The 14,625-nt window shown below is 42.1% G+C and overlaps 1 long non-coding RNA gene across 7 annotated transcripts in view; it reads right to left on the bottom strand.

Moving 5' to 3' along the window:
* Window positions 1–14,625, bottom strand: part of LOC309662588 — a 190,714-nt gene that overhangs the window by 42,551 nt on the left and 133,538 nt on the right. For 3 of the 7 annotated variants that reach the window (XR_014264771.1, XR_014264772.1, XR_014264775.1), the window contains exon 4: window positions 3,832–4,012. The exons of the other annotated variants lie outside the window; for them this stretch is intronic. This is a non-coding gene — a long non-coding RNA (uncharacterized lncRNA). The remainder of the gene's footprint in view (window positions 1–3,831; window positions 4,013–14,625) is intronic. 7 annotated transcript variants of the gene reach the window in all.

Raw genomic sequence — 14,625 nt, 5'->3', positions numbered from 1 at the left:
GGAAGTCCCCTTAACTTAAATTTTTAAATTCTTAGGTAGTCAAATCTATCAGTATTTCTTTTATGATTTCATCCTTTGCTTTCTCACTGCAAGATCTGATATTTACCTATATTTTCTTTATTTTAAAAATAATTTCCTTTAAAAAAAATCAGCCCTATTTTCTATGCGGTAAGTATATAACTTTTTTCTACTTAGCCAATCAATTATTATCCTATGATTATGAACTGAGCAGTGTGGCCTTTTCTTATAAATATGAAGCATACATTTATAATGTACAAAATTCATATATATGTGTGTGCATGCTTACACAATTACCAGATTTTCTATCTTATATCCATGAATTTGTAAGTCTATTCTTGAAACAATATGAGATTTATTTATATATTGTAGCATTTTAATAATTTTGATGCTTGGTAGGGAAAGCATTCCCCCAAATTCTTATTTTTCTACATTTTCTAGGTTATTCTCTTTCATTTATTCTTCCTATAACTTTAAATTGTTATCACAATCCATAAACAATCTCATAGTAATTTTATTAGAATGACCTAACACTTAGAAATTAATTTGCAGAGAATGTACATCTTCACAATTGAGTCTTTTGTAACGTGGTATGTCTCTAAGTTTAGTCAGATCTCTTATGTACCTCAAAAAATGTTACCATTTTCATCATAGATTCTGTACATTCCTTTTAAGGTGCTTATTCCAAAGTACCTTACTTTTTATTGCTACTGTGAATTATTTTTTGTAGATATTTTTGACTGCAATTGAAAAAGGTGGACAGAAGACATGTGTGTGATGTACATCATGAAGAACAACCTCATTCCCGTGCTAACGGAATTAGAGCACACAGCCCTGATGGACAACTTCCTATCCACAGCCCCACACTTGAGGGGAAGAAAAGATCATGTGTGTAGTGTGTATCAGTTAAACTTAAAGGCTAGGTTGCTATAGCCAAAAGACCTAACAACACTGTGGAATAGAGAACAAAGAAGTTCATTTCTCCCTATGATAGTCAGAGATAAGCATACCAACCTGGTGGGCAGCTCCGGTCTATGAGCTCAATCATGGACCCATGTTGCTTCCAGGTTACTGCTCTGTCACCCCCTAGGGCATTGTTGTTGTTTACTTGGTTAAAGCTAGACTGCCTCTAAGTCAACATTGCAAAAGGGGCAAAGGGAAAAGAAAGTGTTGGAGGGGTGTACACAGCCTTAGGTCTAGGCCTGGGAATGACACACAGTACTCAGACTCCATTTGAAAGAACTTGATCACACCACCGCACTGATGTGCAAGGTGGGTGGGAAAATACAGTCCAGTCCTGTATCCAGGAAGAAGGGGAAAACAGATATGGTGGACAACCACCAATCGCAGCCATGATGTGCCCCCTCAAGAAGAAAATGTGACAAGAGAGGCTGATCACTTAAAAAGGGATGTGTATGTCCATAAGTCGTACCAATGTTTTCTTAGGTCAGTCTCCCAAGGCAATAGAAATAAAAACAAAAATAAACAAATGGGACCTAATCAACCTTACAAGCTTTTGCAGAGCAAAGGAAACCATAAACAAAATGAAAAGACAACACACAGACTGGGAGAAAATATTTGCAAATGATGTGACCGACGGGGATTAATTTCAAAAATATACAAACAGCTCATAAAACTCAACAACAACAAAAAAACAAACAACCCAATCGAAAAACGGACAGAAGACCTAAACAGACATTTCTCCAAAGAAGACATTCAGATGGCCGATAGGTACATGAAATGATGCTCAACATTGCTAATTATTAGAGAAATGCAGATCAAAACTACAATGAGATACCACCTCACAGCAGTCAGAATGCCCATCATTAAAAAGTCTACAAATAACAAATGTTGGAGAGGGTGTGGAGAAAAGGGAACCTTCCTATGCTGTTGGTGGGGATGTAAGTTGGTGCAGCCACTATGGAAAACAGTATGGAGGTTCCTCAGAAAACTAAAAATAGAATTACCTTATGATCCAGCAATCCCACTCCTGGACATATATCTGAACAAAACTATAATTCAAAAAGATACATGCACCCCAGTGTTCATAGCAGCACTATTTACAACAGCCAAGACACGGGAACAACCTAAATGACCATAGACAGAGGAATGGATAAAGAAGATGTGGTATATATACACAATGGAATACTACTCAGCCATAAAAAAAGAATGAAATAATGCCACTTGCAGCAACATAGATGGACCTAGAGATTATCATACTAAGTGAAGTAAGTCAGAAAGGGAAAGACAAATACCACATGATACCACTTATATGTGGAATCTAAGATATGACACAAATGAACCTACCTACTAAACAGAAGCAGACTCATGGATATAGAGAACAGATTTGTGGTTGCCAAGGGGGAGGGGCTTGGGAGAGGGATGGAGAGGGAGTTTGGGGTTAGCAGATGTAAATTATTATATATAGAAGGGATAAACAACAAGGTCCTACTGTATACACAGGGAACTATATTCAATATCTTATGATAAACCATAATGGGAAAGAATATAAAAATCAGAATGTATATATATATGTATAACTGAATCAGAAAAACCCTGGGTCTCTGACGACTCTATAGCACTGAGCACATACTGCCTTAGACTTTTACACGGAAGAGAAATAATCCTTTACTGTATATAAGCTGGCTCTCTGTGACAGCAGCTGGGACTGTATCTTAATTAATACAGAATGTCAAGAACTCTTTCTGGACACCTATGAATTCGCTTGTCTTGGCTGTCCGGGGTACAGTGATGCTGCAACAGCGCCTGTGCGCAGCTTTGGGGAATTCATTGTCTCATTCCCTTCCAACATCTGCTTACTCATCCCCCAAATGTGTGTGGAGAACCTGCCCTGTGCCCGGTACAGAGCCAGGCTTTGGGGACATAACAGTGAATGAGGCAGGGGCTCCATCCCTGAAGTTTGTTTGGAGAAGACCGGTCACGTTAAGCAGTGTGTAAGCATGAGTTGATGGACAAACTCAGAGACGGCTAAGAAATTCTGCTGAAAGTAGTCGATATCAAGCCAGAGACCCACACTCATGTCTCTCAGGACCTGTAAACAGGCGCACACCATGCCAACTCCACAGGAGGAAAGGTGGCTCTGGAAGAGAAATCCTAAGATGGTAACTTGTTTTTGCACCTTCCTTACTTGCCTTTCATATAAGGTTCTACAAAGTTTAGAAACCCTACCAGAATGCAGTGATATAGACTTGGCTTTAACATTTTAAAGAAGGTTAAAGCAAGAATGATTCTAACTGACCCCATGAGCTCCCCCGCCACTGGCAGCTCCTGTAACCTGCAGCCCTCACACCTCTAGGGCTGTGTTGGTGTGCTCTTTCACACCAACAGCTGGGCTACAGATCAGCCTCAGTTCCCGCAGCCTCTCACCTGATGTCGCTCCAATCAAACTCATCCTCTGGCTGTGTACTAAACGCGCCTTGTGCTTTTCAACTTGTGGGCTTTTGTTCAAACTGTCCCCTGCGCCTAGAAAGCCCTTGCTCCAGGTTGTCTGATGGAATCTCAAATATCCTGAGGATTCTCCTGATCCCCTGAGTTGAAAGTGTTCACTTACACACAGCCAGACACTTATGTGGGTCTGCCTTGCCCCCAGCCAGATTGCAAGCTCCTCAGACCAGAGGCTGCGTCTCTGTGTCTAGCTCATCTTGGTGGGGCCTTAGTGCAGAGCTGTGCATGTGAGAGGGGCTTAGTACATATTTGTTGGATTTGATTAGGCTGAGTTTTCTCTCTCGTGGCATGGTAACAGAGCAAGAGGGCTCCACAGGAGGAGCCGGGGCATGGAGATGATGGGCTCACCTTGGCAGTGTAGCGTTGGTTTTCTTGTAGGTAAAATTGGGATAATAATGATACTTCAGTCTGCTGCAGGGGTAAAGAGTGGACATCTAGAAACAAAGATTTCCTCTGAAGCAAGCGAGGTCAGTGTTGCATATATCCCTTCTAGATGCACTCCACAGCACAACCAGCCACAGCTCTATTGCTGGAAAAGAAAGGAGATGCAGGTGTTAATGGACAGTCTCTGCCATATAAACAAGCCAGAAAGGAAATGAATGACACACTTAATTACATTAACTTAAAAATTCTATTCAACCAAGACAACAAAAAGGTAAAAAAGGTAAGCATTGGACAGGAAGAAAATGTTAGCAACATATATAATTGACAAAAATTAGTATCTAGAATCTATGAAGAACTCTTTCAAATCAATAGGAAAAAGAGAAATAACTTAATAGGAAAATGGGCAAAAGATGTAAACAAGCAGCACTCAGAAGAAGAAACCCAAGTGGCCGATACACATGTGAAAAAAATAATCAGCCTCATGAATAACTGGGGAAAGGCAAATTAAAACCATAAATAGATACCATTTCACATCCATCAGCTTTGCATGAAATTTTTAAACTGACAGTACCAGAATAAAGAGCAGGGTGTCTCAATCACTGTTGGAAGTTATATAAATTAATGCAACTGTTTTAGAGAATTTGATGCTGTTGAGAAAAGTCAAAATGCACATATCATATGACCTATCCATTCCACCTTTAGACTGGTATCGTGGAAAAACTCTTGCACCTGGGCACAAGGAGAGTGTGCAAGGACACTCTTAATGACATTATGCGTAATAGCAAAATAAAAATATTACAAGCAACATGAATGTCCATCAACTGGAGAATGGATAAACAAATTGTGATTTATTAACACAGTGGAATGCTGTACAGTCACTAAAACAAGTGAATTAGAGCCATGCAGATTAATATAGATGGATCTCACAAATATAATTCCTAATAAAAAGAGAAGGTTGCAAAAGAATCATACAGGATGCTGCCATATATAAAGTTTGAGAATATGCCAAACAACTCCACATATTGTTTAGGATACACAAATTTATGGTGGAAATATAAAAGAATGCATGGAAGGGTAAACACAAAATTCAGAATACTAGTTTCCTAAGGGCAGTGGGAAGATATAGTCATCGTGAGTGCATAGGGGATGTCAATTGAATTGATAATATTTTATTTCTTGAACTGGGTGGTGGGCACATAAGTATCCATTTAATTTTTTTTTAATCCTTTTTCTATGTCTGAAAATATTTCATGATAAATTTTTAAATCATGTTTTAAGAGAACGGGTTTGTGGTAGTCAGGGGCCCAAGACAGTCCCAATGACCCTGGCCTCCTGGTATTCACACCCTTGTGCAGTGGCCTCCCTAAAATGATGGTGTGTGACTTCTGATGCTAGGTCATAACAGGCACTGGAGTTTCTGCCTTGTCCTCTTGCATCACTTGCTCTAGGGGAAGCCCTCTGCCATGCTGGAGGACGCTCCTGCAGCTCTGTGAAGAGGCCCACGTGGAGAGGAACTTTCCACCAACAGCTCGTACCAACTTGCCAGGCATGTGAGTGAGCCACGTGGGAATCAGATCTTCCAGCCCCAGCCAAGGACTGCAGTCCAGGTAACATCTGACTACAGCCGTATGAGAGACCCCGAGCCAGGAGGACCCCACCAGCCTGCTCTGAACTCCTGACCCACAGAAACTATGAGGAAAAAATAAACGGTTCTTGACTTAAGGCACTATGGTTTGGAGTGATCTGTTATGCAGTCGTAGATAACTACTGCAGGGTCGTATTGAGTGATCACCAGGTTCCTTTGGATATAGACTTCTTAGATTTCTCCCACCGCTAACTCCATTCATCCATTCACTCAGTCACTCAACTTCTCTGTAGAAGAAACTTCAAAAGTCTCAGGATCACTTCTGACTCCCTTTGGGATCCCGCCCTGAGCTAGAAACACTCTACATAGTTAATAATTCAGAAGTTTAGTACTTATTAATTTTACTTAGAAGAGATTCAGCTCAAGAAAGAGGTCCTCCATCCTTAATTTAATGCCATTGCAGAAAGTACAACAACAGTCTCCAGAGGGAGAGGGCCTTGTGCTGTAACATGGGATTATATGTTTCCGTAAGTATAGATCCTGGAACTGTATGTGGTATAAAGTAGTAAAATGCTGGATCATATGTTTTAGTATATATACTACCCTGAAAAGATTTCTCCCACCTGCCAAAAACTTACTAGCTACTGAATTTTTACTAACCACATCCACCAACCTCACTGCTTCTCCATCTGAACTATACCAGCTACTTCTGATCATTTGCCAGATCAATAGGGTCTAGAAAACACAAAGATAGACCCATAGCCAAATACGCGTAAGAATCAGCCTACCAGCAAAGACACATCCCACGAAAATATAACAAGAAAAAAATTTAAAAGAGGCTGGTTATGGGCGAATGCAGGTATGTGCCAGCTCCATGGCTGCAGTTAAACTTGAAGTACATTCCCAGGGGTGGATCCCGATGTGACGTTACCGGGAAAGATGCACAGCCTGCTGGGCTTACAAAGAAGCTTTACTACCAGCACTGCTCCCTTCTCGGTTCTCTGTCCTTCCTTAAAGTTACTGTGTAACTTTGCATTTACTTGGTGTGATAAAAAGTCACTGACCTGAGGTGAGAAGACCTGGCAGGGGCGGGGTGTGTGTGTGTTATAATTTGGGCTTCTTTTGCAGACTCCAGCTAGCATAAACTAAAGACAACTTTACTGAAGAAAATAAATAACCCACAGGATGGAAAGAAGAGCTGAACAGCCAGGCTCTGAGTCATCCTGGGGATCATGGAAACAAGAATCCACCGGCCTTCTCTTTATACAGCTCCAACATCTTCCTCCCCCAGAAACTCTCCCCACGAGATTCACGTGTCCAGTATAAAGAGCCCAGTGGCCTAGCTAGAGCCATACGCCTAACCCTGGGGGTGGGGGACAGAAGGGGTTGGAAAGGTGGGACAGTCCCGTGATTGGCAGACCCACCAGAATGCAATGATTACAGAAAAGTCAGTTTCCCAAAGAAAGGGATGCTGGGCTGGCAAAATAAGAGATGTCCATTCACAGTCTAGCCTTATATGCTTGTCATAAGGCTTAAATAAAGTCATGCACCTATGAGAGTTTCTCTTAAATCTCTGTAAATGTAAAGTTCTTGCTCGCTGTCTCTTTCTTGGATTTAGAAGTAAGCAAGAGCCTTTCCTTCTGATACCCCTACCCCTCAGAGGCCTGGAGGGAGCTGCAGCAACCTCGGGGGCACTAGATCCTGCAGGTCCAGGGCTCTGAGCTCCAAGTCACAGCTGTCATCAGGAAGGGAAACCAGCAAATTGCTTCCAGGAGTGTTGTCTGAACCAATAATCTGAGGCTTAGAAGAAATGCAACTGCTTGGCCTTTATGGGAGGGGTGTCTCTGAAGTTACCACTTGTGTCTCCTTCATCATCTCTGAGACCCCCACCCCCGCCACCCCGTATGGAGAACCCACGGTGTAACGCAGGACAATACAGTTCCCAGCCCCTGGCTGCAGCTCAGCCTTGGCCATCTGTGCGGCGAAGTCAAGTAAAAGGAATCCACTGCCAAAGGAATTACAAAGAAATCGTAGCAAACCTTTCATCGGGTCACATGGTGCAGACCGCTTTTCCCTTCTTTTACTCCAAATGTTGTTTCCAGAGCCCTGGCAGACTGACTGACATCTCCCTCCCACCCGCCTACCTCTCCTCCCCATTGAGGTCCTCAGTTGGTAATGTCTTTTTCAGGTTCTCTCCTCCTCATTGGCTCCATTTCATCTCAATCACAAATAGAACGTGGGCAAATTGAGATGAGGAGGAACCAGCGCTCTGGAGACAAGTAGGAGAGTAGAAGTAGGAGGTTCCTTAGGAAGCCAAACATAGGCTTGAACATCCCCATGGGACCATCTCTCATTCCTCATCTCAGACATGATCCCTGGGGAACCTTGAACAATGTGAAGAACAATGACCAGATGGGGTTACAGCCGCACCTGGAAGTTCCCATTAGAACCCAAGGGACAACAGGTGTCCTCCAGTGTTCATCCTGCTACCACAGACCTGTACAGCGACTGCCCCTCTCCTACTGTGTGTCCTGGAGGGGGAGTTTTCTTTGTTCCCAGTTCTTGAAATGGTAATAATTTTCCTTGTCATCCTGTCGTCATGGGAGCCAAATGCATCAGTGTTAGTAATCCTTAGATAAAAGGTGCTTTACACGTGTGGAAAAATGAGCTTTAATTTCGTCTCTCGGGTATATGGTGAGGATTAATTAGTTAATCTTAGCAAAGTGCTATGATTGGCAGGGGGAATTTATCAAAACCCTGGGGAAGGAGTAGCTTTGAGTGTAGTCATTTCAAAGTGTTCTGAGCAGCTGAGGTAGCGGCTCTGGTCTCTCAGATGTCACAGTCTTGGTTTCCAGCAACACCCTAGACCATACATGCCTGGCCAGGGGTGAAGAGGTGAAAATAACTTTGAGAGTCGGGGGTGAGGGGAAACATCAATGTACAAAGGAAAACTCAGGACCTGAATCAACCTCTGATTCTCTTCTCACCATTGACCCTCACCTGAGTCCCTGAGAGCATCTGTGTGAAATGGAGCTGCTGGGCGCTGACCCAGCACAGAGCTGCCCCCAGGAGAGCAGGGAGGGCAAGGAAGGCTCCCCAGCTCAGGTCATGCAGCAGACAGCCCCTGAACCTCTCCAGATCCCCATGTTCTCATTTGTAAGATTAAGAGGGTGAGCCAGATGTCTAGATACTGTAGAAAGACACGGTAATAGCACATGCTTACCCAGCACTTACGGCATGTCAGCCATTCTTCTGTGCCTTCACTCGTATTAACTCAGCAATCACGGCAGCCCTGTAAAGGTAGGAGGTTATTTTCCCCACCTTCCAGAGCTGGTAAAGGTTACATTTGAAGCCAGGTGGTCAGGTCCTACAGCCCACACTTTTAACTATTACATCATGCTGCCTCCTTAAGGAAAAATCTCTTCGCGAACCTCTCTGTTCATGAAGAACCCACAGTGGGGGAAAGAATTTTAAAAGTACCAAATGTGAAATTCTTTGGGGCTCTCCACAATTTAAGCCTGAACTCATAGAAAGAAATAGCTCTGTTATTCTTCCAGGTGTCTGAACTACCATAACATATAAAAAGGAGACTGAGAGTACAACGGCTCTCTCCTCTGAGCTTTTAAAGCGAGTCGCATTTTGGCTTTTAAACCTAGATTGTATCCTTAAACTAAAATAGTTGTTTAGACAACAACAGTGGTTTTGGTAGTCTCTTAGCAAAACTGGCCAGTTACGTGAACCCAAAACACTAAGCTTATCTGGTTTGCAAAAGCCATTTGGAGACTTAAGGGCACTGATTTGAGTAACTTTTCAAGGGAATCTTAAGAAATTTAAGCATGAGACCTTTTATCTGCTCTTGTCTGGTTCCCCATTCTAATATATCAATCAGTCAATGAACTGTTGACATTTGAACGGTGCACTGAGTATATACGAGGTCCTTGGCTGTGTCAAAAATGGCAGTTATTTATGTCAATACCTGATTTTTACTTGCTCTCTTTTTCTCAGTCCAGTTTCTTCTAAAGCAAGCAATGTATTCAATAAGTAAATTCTTATTCAGGTGAGGGACCAGGGACGATGGAGTGAGGGCTGGGCCTGGGGAGCAGACGAGAGGAGACTCCACAGGTGTACTGTGCCTTCCACCAGTGACAGGAGGACCTCTGATGAAGGGCAGTCTGGCCTTGGGCTTACAGTCCTGCCCAACTTTCCTGCACATGTAGCTTCAATAAGGGGCTTTCCTGATACAGAAAGAGAACTAAAGCTTAGAGCATGAAGCTTCTGATAAGAAGGAGAAAGGAGCAGCAAGGGAACTCCAGGGAGGATCTAATAGTGCGGCATCTAAGAGCACAGGTTCTGGATGCAGATGGGCTGTGTTCAAATCCTGCCACAGTCACTGACCAGCTATATGTCTTAGGGCTTTGCTTCCTTGCTGCTCAAACATGATGTGAAGAAACTTAGAATTTACTCCAATATCCACTCTCATCTTCTTCCTTATGACAGAACTCAAATATTTACATTGCTGACTGAGAAACAGTAAGATGATATTTCCCACCCTCCCTTGCAGCTAGGTATAAATGTGTAACTAAGTTCTAACCAATGAAATGTCAGCAGAAGTACTGTTTGGATTTCTAGGAATAAAAAAAAAAAAAAAAAAGGTAGCCCTTTCACTCTCTCTTCCTGCTTCTGGCTGCCTGAAATAGACATGTGATGACTGGAGCTATTGCAGCCATCTTGAACCTTGAAGTAACCTTGAAGTGATATGCTGAGGATGGTGGAACAGAAAGATAGATATCTTGAATGACACCATGGAGCCACCATATCAATAGTGGCCTGGCCTACTTCCAAATGTCTTGTTTTATTTTTATTTTTTACATGGGATAAAATTTAACTTCTATCTATTTAAGCCATTATTGTTTAGAACATTTCTGTATAAGCAGCTGAAATGAATATTAACTGATACAAAGGATAGCATTAGTAACTACCTCAATCTGTTTTTGTAAGAACTAAATGAGAGAATGTACATAAAATTCTTAGTGCAATTCCAAGCACACAGTAAGTCTCAATAATTGTTTGCTATTACTATTAAGTGATTGAGAGGATCAGAGCTTAGAATGATAGCTCAGAGCTAGCTTGATAGCTGTGAGAGCCAAAAGGGAACTCAGTCACCAACCCGAGCCCCAAATTTTAAAGATGGGATGACTAAGGCCTAGAGAGGCAGGGGCCCTTGAACGGAACACCTAGCCTGATAGAGGCAGCCCAGGTCTCCTCACATCTATGTCTTTCATACCCTATCAGAGCTGAGGAGTGGCTGACACAAGAGAGGATTAATAAAGTCTCAAGGTGACGCCTAAATAATAGGATACACAAATGTCCTGAGGAGGACTAAACGTTTAATTCTGAGGCTTTCATTCAAACAATATCAATCTGCATTTGATTATTTACTTAACTATCAGGAAACAGGGGGGTGGGGTGTGAGAGAATGAATAAGGAGATCAGGTTTGGCTTCATAATGGACTGTGCAGTGTCTGTGTCTGGAAGCCTGCCAGGTCCATCAACCATGGCACCGCTGTGGACGGAGGCCTGCGACACCGGCAGTGAGGGAAGCAGGCTTCTCTGATGGCTTTACCTCAGCTGGCCCCTGCCCTGGACCCAGGAAGAAATGTTTCCTAGATGCTCTGAAGAGTCCCCTTAGGGGCTGTCTGATGCCAGAGGCCTGTGACTGCTCACTCACTCATCTTCCCAACTGTGACCCAACAGAATCACTTACCTGCCTTAAATTCAACAAGTAGGCTTAGTCTGTTTGATGCTCCTCAGGGGCAGGACTTAGGCTGGTTTCCTTGGGTCTCTAGCAAGACCACAGCTGGCAGAGTTACCTTGATGAGTGAGAGCATCCTGCCTCTAATCTGCTGGGAACAGCAATCTCCAACCAAACATTCACAAATGCCAATAAAATCCTGGCTCCAGTAGCTCAAGGAGGCTCCACAATAAGTCACCCAGAAAGCCTCTTGGGAAAGAGTGACAAATGGGTTTTTTTCGTGTGCCACCTGCTTAGTCAGTACTGGTTTCCTGGAGAGCTGTGCTGAGAAGGATTCCTAAGCTTAGCAGTAAGGAATTCTACAGTGTATTAGCATTGTCATGGGCCGGGCAAGAGACAGAATCACGGGTTCCCACATTCGCCATCCTTAGCCTGGCTTTCAGATGTGCAAGAGCTGTGTTAGACCATCAGCCTCAAACTAGTTCACCACAGATCTATGTCTTAGAGGAATTTTGGAGCACCAGCCTGTGGCTCGTAAATACATCCCTACTGCCTTCTCACAGACACTGTTTACATAAAGAATCAATTTCAAATTGCCTTCATTTTTGCCATTTTTGTCTTTGAAAGCATTTAATCAGCAGAATTCACTGAATGGGATACTGTTGGGTGTTTACTCTGAACAATTAAAGCATAAATAGAATATAAAATGTGTACAGTATTACTCTGGAAGCACCTCCTCTTCTCTAAAAACCCCCACTCTCCGTTTTCAGGGATGGGTCCCCGGCAGGTGCTCAACCACAAGATCTTGTCCTCTGGTCATAGCTGCTTGCTGCTGAGGTGGCTACCTGCCTCAAGCTGAGCCAATCTGATCCATCTCCTGGGAATGTCATCCTTGAACTTAAAGTCACAGAGGTTGGGAGCAGAATCTTATAAAAACACAGGGCTAAAGCAGGTATCTCAAAATCAGTACCTTACAGGGCTCAGCTGAGCAAGCAGGCAAGTATAATAAAAATAGCAGAGCCACTATGATAATAAATGGCAGCTAACACTAAGTCTGTGTTTGGGGGGATAATAGAGAGTGGTGGGGACTATGTCCAACAGGAGAGACATGCCCAGTCTGAAGGGGCAGCTGCTAAGCTCCATCCAGTTGTTGCCACATGGGAGAGGGGCCTAGTGTTGCCAGATTGTTCGATTTTTTTTCAAGAGAAACCAGAAATCTAGATTTTTACGTGAAGGTCTTCCAATTTTTTTAAGTTGTCAACTAAATTTCAAAACTAAATTTTGGTCAAATAAATCATGTCTTTGGTAAAATACTCCCTGAGAGCCAATGAGTCACAATCTGTACTTTTGAAAGGAAGTATCTATGTCAGTCAGGGCCCTATCAGGACACAAATTGCTTGCTCAGAGAGGAGGGATTTATAATGGGAAAATTTACAAAAATGTAATCAGAAATCACAGCAGTATCTTTTTCAATCCATCTCCTAGAGTAATGGAAATAAAGACAAAACTAAACAAATGGGATCTAATTAAACTCAAAAGCTTTTGCACAGCAAAGGAAACCATAAAAAAAATGAAAAGACAACCCACAGAATGGGTGAAAGTATTTGCAAATGAGGCGACTGACAAGGGATTAATCTCCAAAATTTACAAACAGCTCATGCAGCTCAATATCAAAACAACAAACAACGCAATCCAAAAATGGGCAAAGACCTAAATAGACATTTCTCCAAAGAAGATACACAGATTGCCAACAAACACATGAAAGGATGCTCAACATCACTAATCATTAGAGAAATGCAAATCAAAACTACAATGAGGTATCATCTCACACCACTTAGAATGGGCATCATCAGAAAATCTACAAACAACAAATGCTGGAGAGGTTGTGGAGAAAAGGGAACCCTCTTACACCATTGGTGGGAATGTAAATTGATACAGCCACTATGGAGAACAGGATGGAGGTTCCTTAAAAAACTAAAAGTAGAACTACCATATGACCCAGCAATCCCACTACTGGGCATATACCCTGAGAAAACCATAATTCAAAAAGATACATGCACCCCAATGTTCACTGCAGTGCTATTTACAATAGCCGGGACATGGAAGCAACCTAAACGTCCGTCAACAGAGGAATGGATAAAGAAGATGTGGTACATATATACAATGGAATATTACTCAGCCACAAAAAGGAATGAAATTGGGTCATTTGCAGAGATGTGGGTGGACCTAGAGACTGTCATACTGAGTGAAGTAAGTCAGAAAGAGAAAAACAAATATTGTATATTAATGCATATATGTGGAATCTAGAAAAATGGTATAGATGATATTATCTGCAAAGCAGAAATAGAGACACAGACATAGAGAACAAATGTATGGATACCAAGGAGGAAAGCAGGGGTGGGGATGAATGGGGAGATTGACATTGGCATACATATATAGTATTGATACTATGTATAAAATAGATAACTAATGAGAACCTACTGTATAGCACAGGGAACTCTACTCAATGCTCTGTGGTGACCTAAATGGGAAAGAAATCCAAAAAAGAGGGGATATATGTATACGTACAGCTGATTCACTTTGCTGTACAGCAGAAACTAACACAACATTGTAAAGCAACTATACTCCAATAAAAGTTAATTAATTAATTACAAACAATAAATGCTGGAGAGGGTGTGGAGAAAAGGGAACCCTCCTACACCGTTGGCGGGAATGTAAATTGGTACAGCCACTGTGGAGAACAGTATGGAGGTTCCTTATGAAACTAAAAATAGAGCTACCATATGATCCAGCAATCCCACTCCTGGGCATATATCTGGAGAAAAACATGGTTCAAAAGGATACATGCACCCCAATGTTCATTGCAGCACTGTTTACAAAAGCCAAGACATGGCAGCAACATGAATATCCATCGACAGGTGAATGGATAAAGAAGATGTGGTACATATATACAACAGAATATTACTCAGCCATTAAAAAGAATTAAATAATGTCTTTTGCAGCAACATGGATGGACCTGGAGATTATCATACTATGTGAAGTCAGACAGAGAAAGGCAAATATCATATGATATCACTTATTTGTAGAATCTAAAAAAAAAAAAAAAAAGATACAAATGAACTTATTTACCAAACAGAAACAGACTCACAGACTTAGGGAAAAAACTTATGGTTACGAGGGAGGAAGGGTGGGGGGTAGGGATAGATTGGAAGTTTGGGATTGACGTGTACACACTGCTACATTTAAAATAGATAACTGACAAGGACCTACTGTATAGCACAGGGAACTCTGCTCAATACTCTGTAATAACCTAACGGGAGAAGAATTTGAAAAAGAATAGAGACATGTATATGTATAACTGAACCACTCTGCTGTACAACTGAAACTAAAACAACATTGTTAATCAGCTATACTCCAATAT

The sequence above is a fragment of the Balaenoptera physalus genome (genome assembly GCF_965194825.1).
Source record: "Balaenoptera physalus genome assembly, chromosome: 6".
Lineage (NCBI taxonomy): Eukaryota > Metazoa > Chordata > Mammalia > Artiodactyla > Balaenopteridae > Balaenoptera > Balaenoptera physalus.
This window is presented reverse-complemented; position numbering and strand designations above follow the sequence as displayed.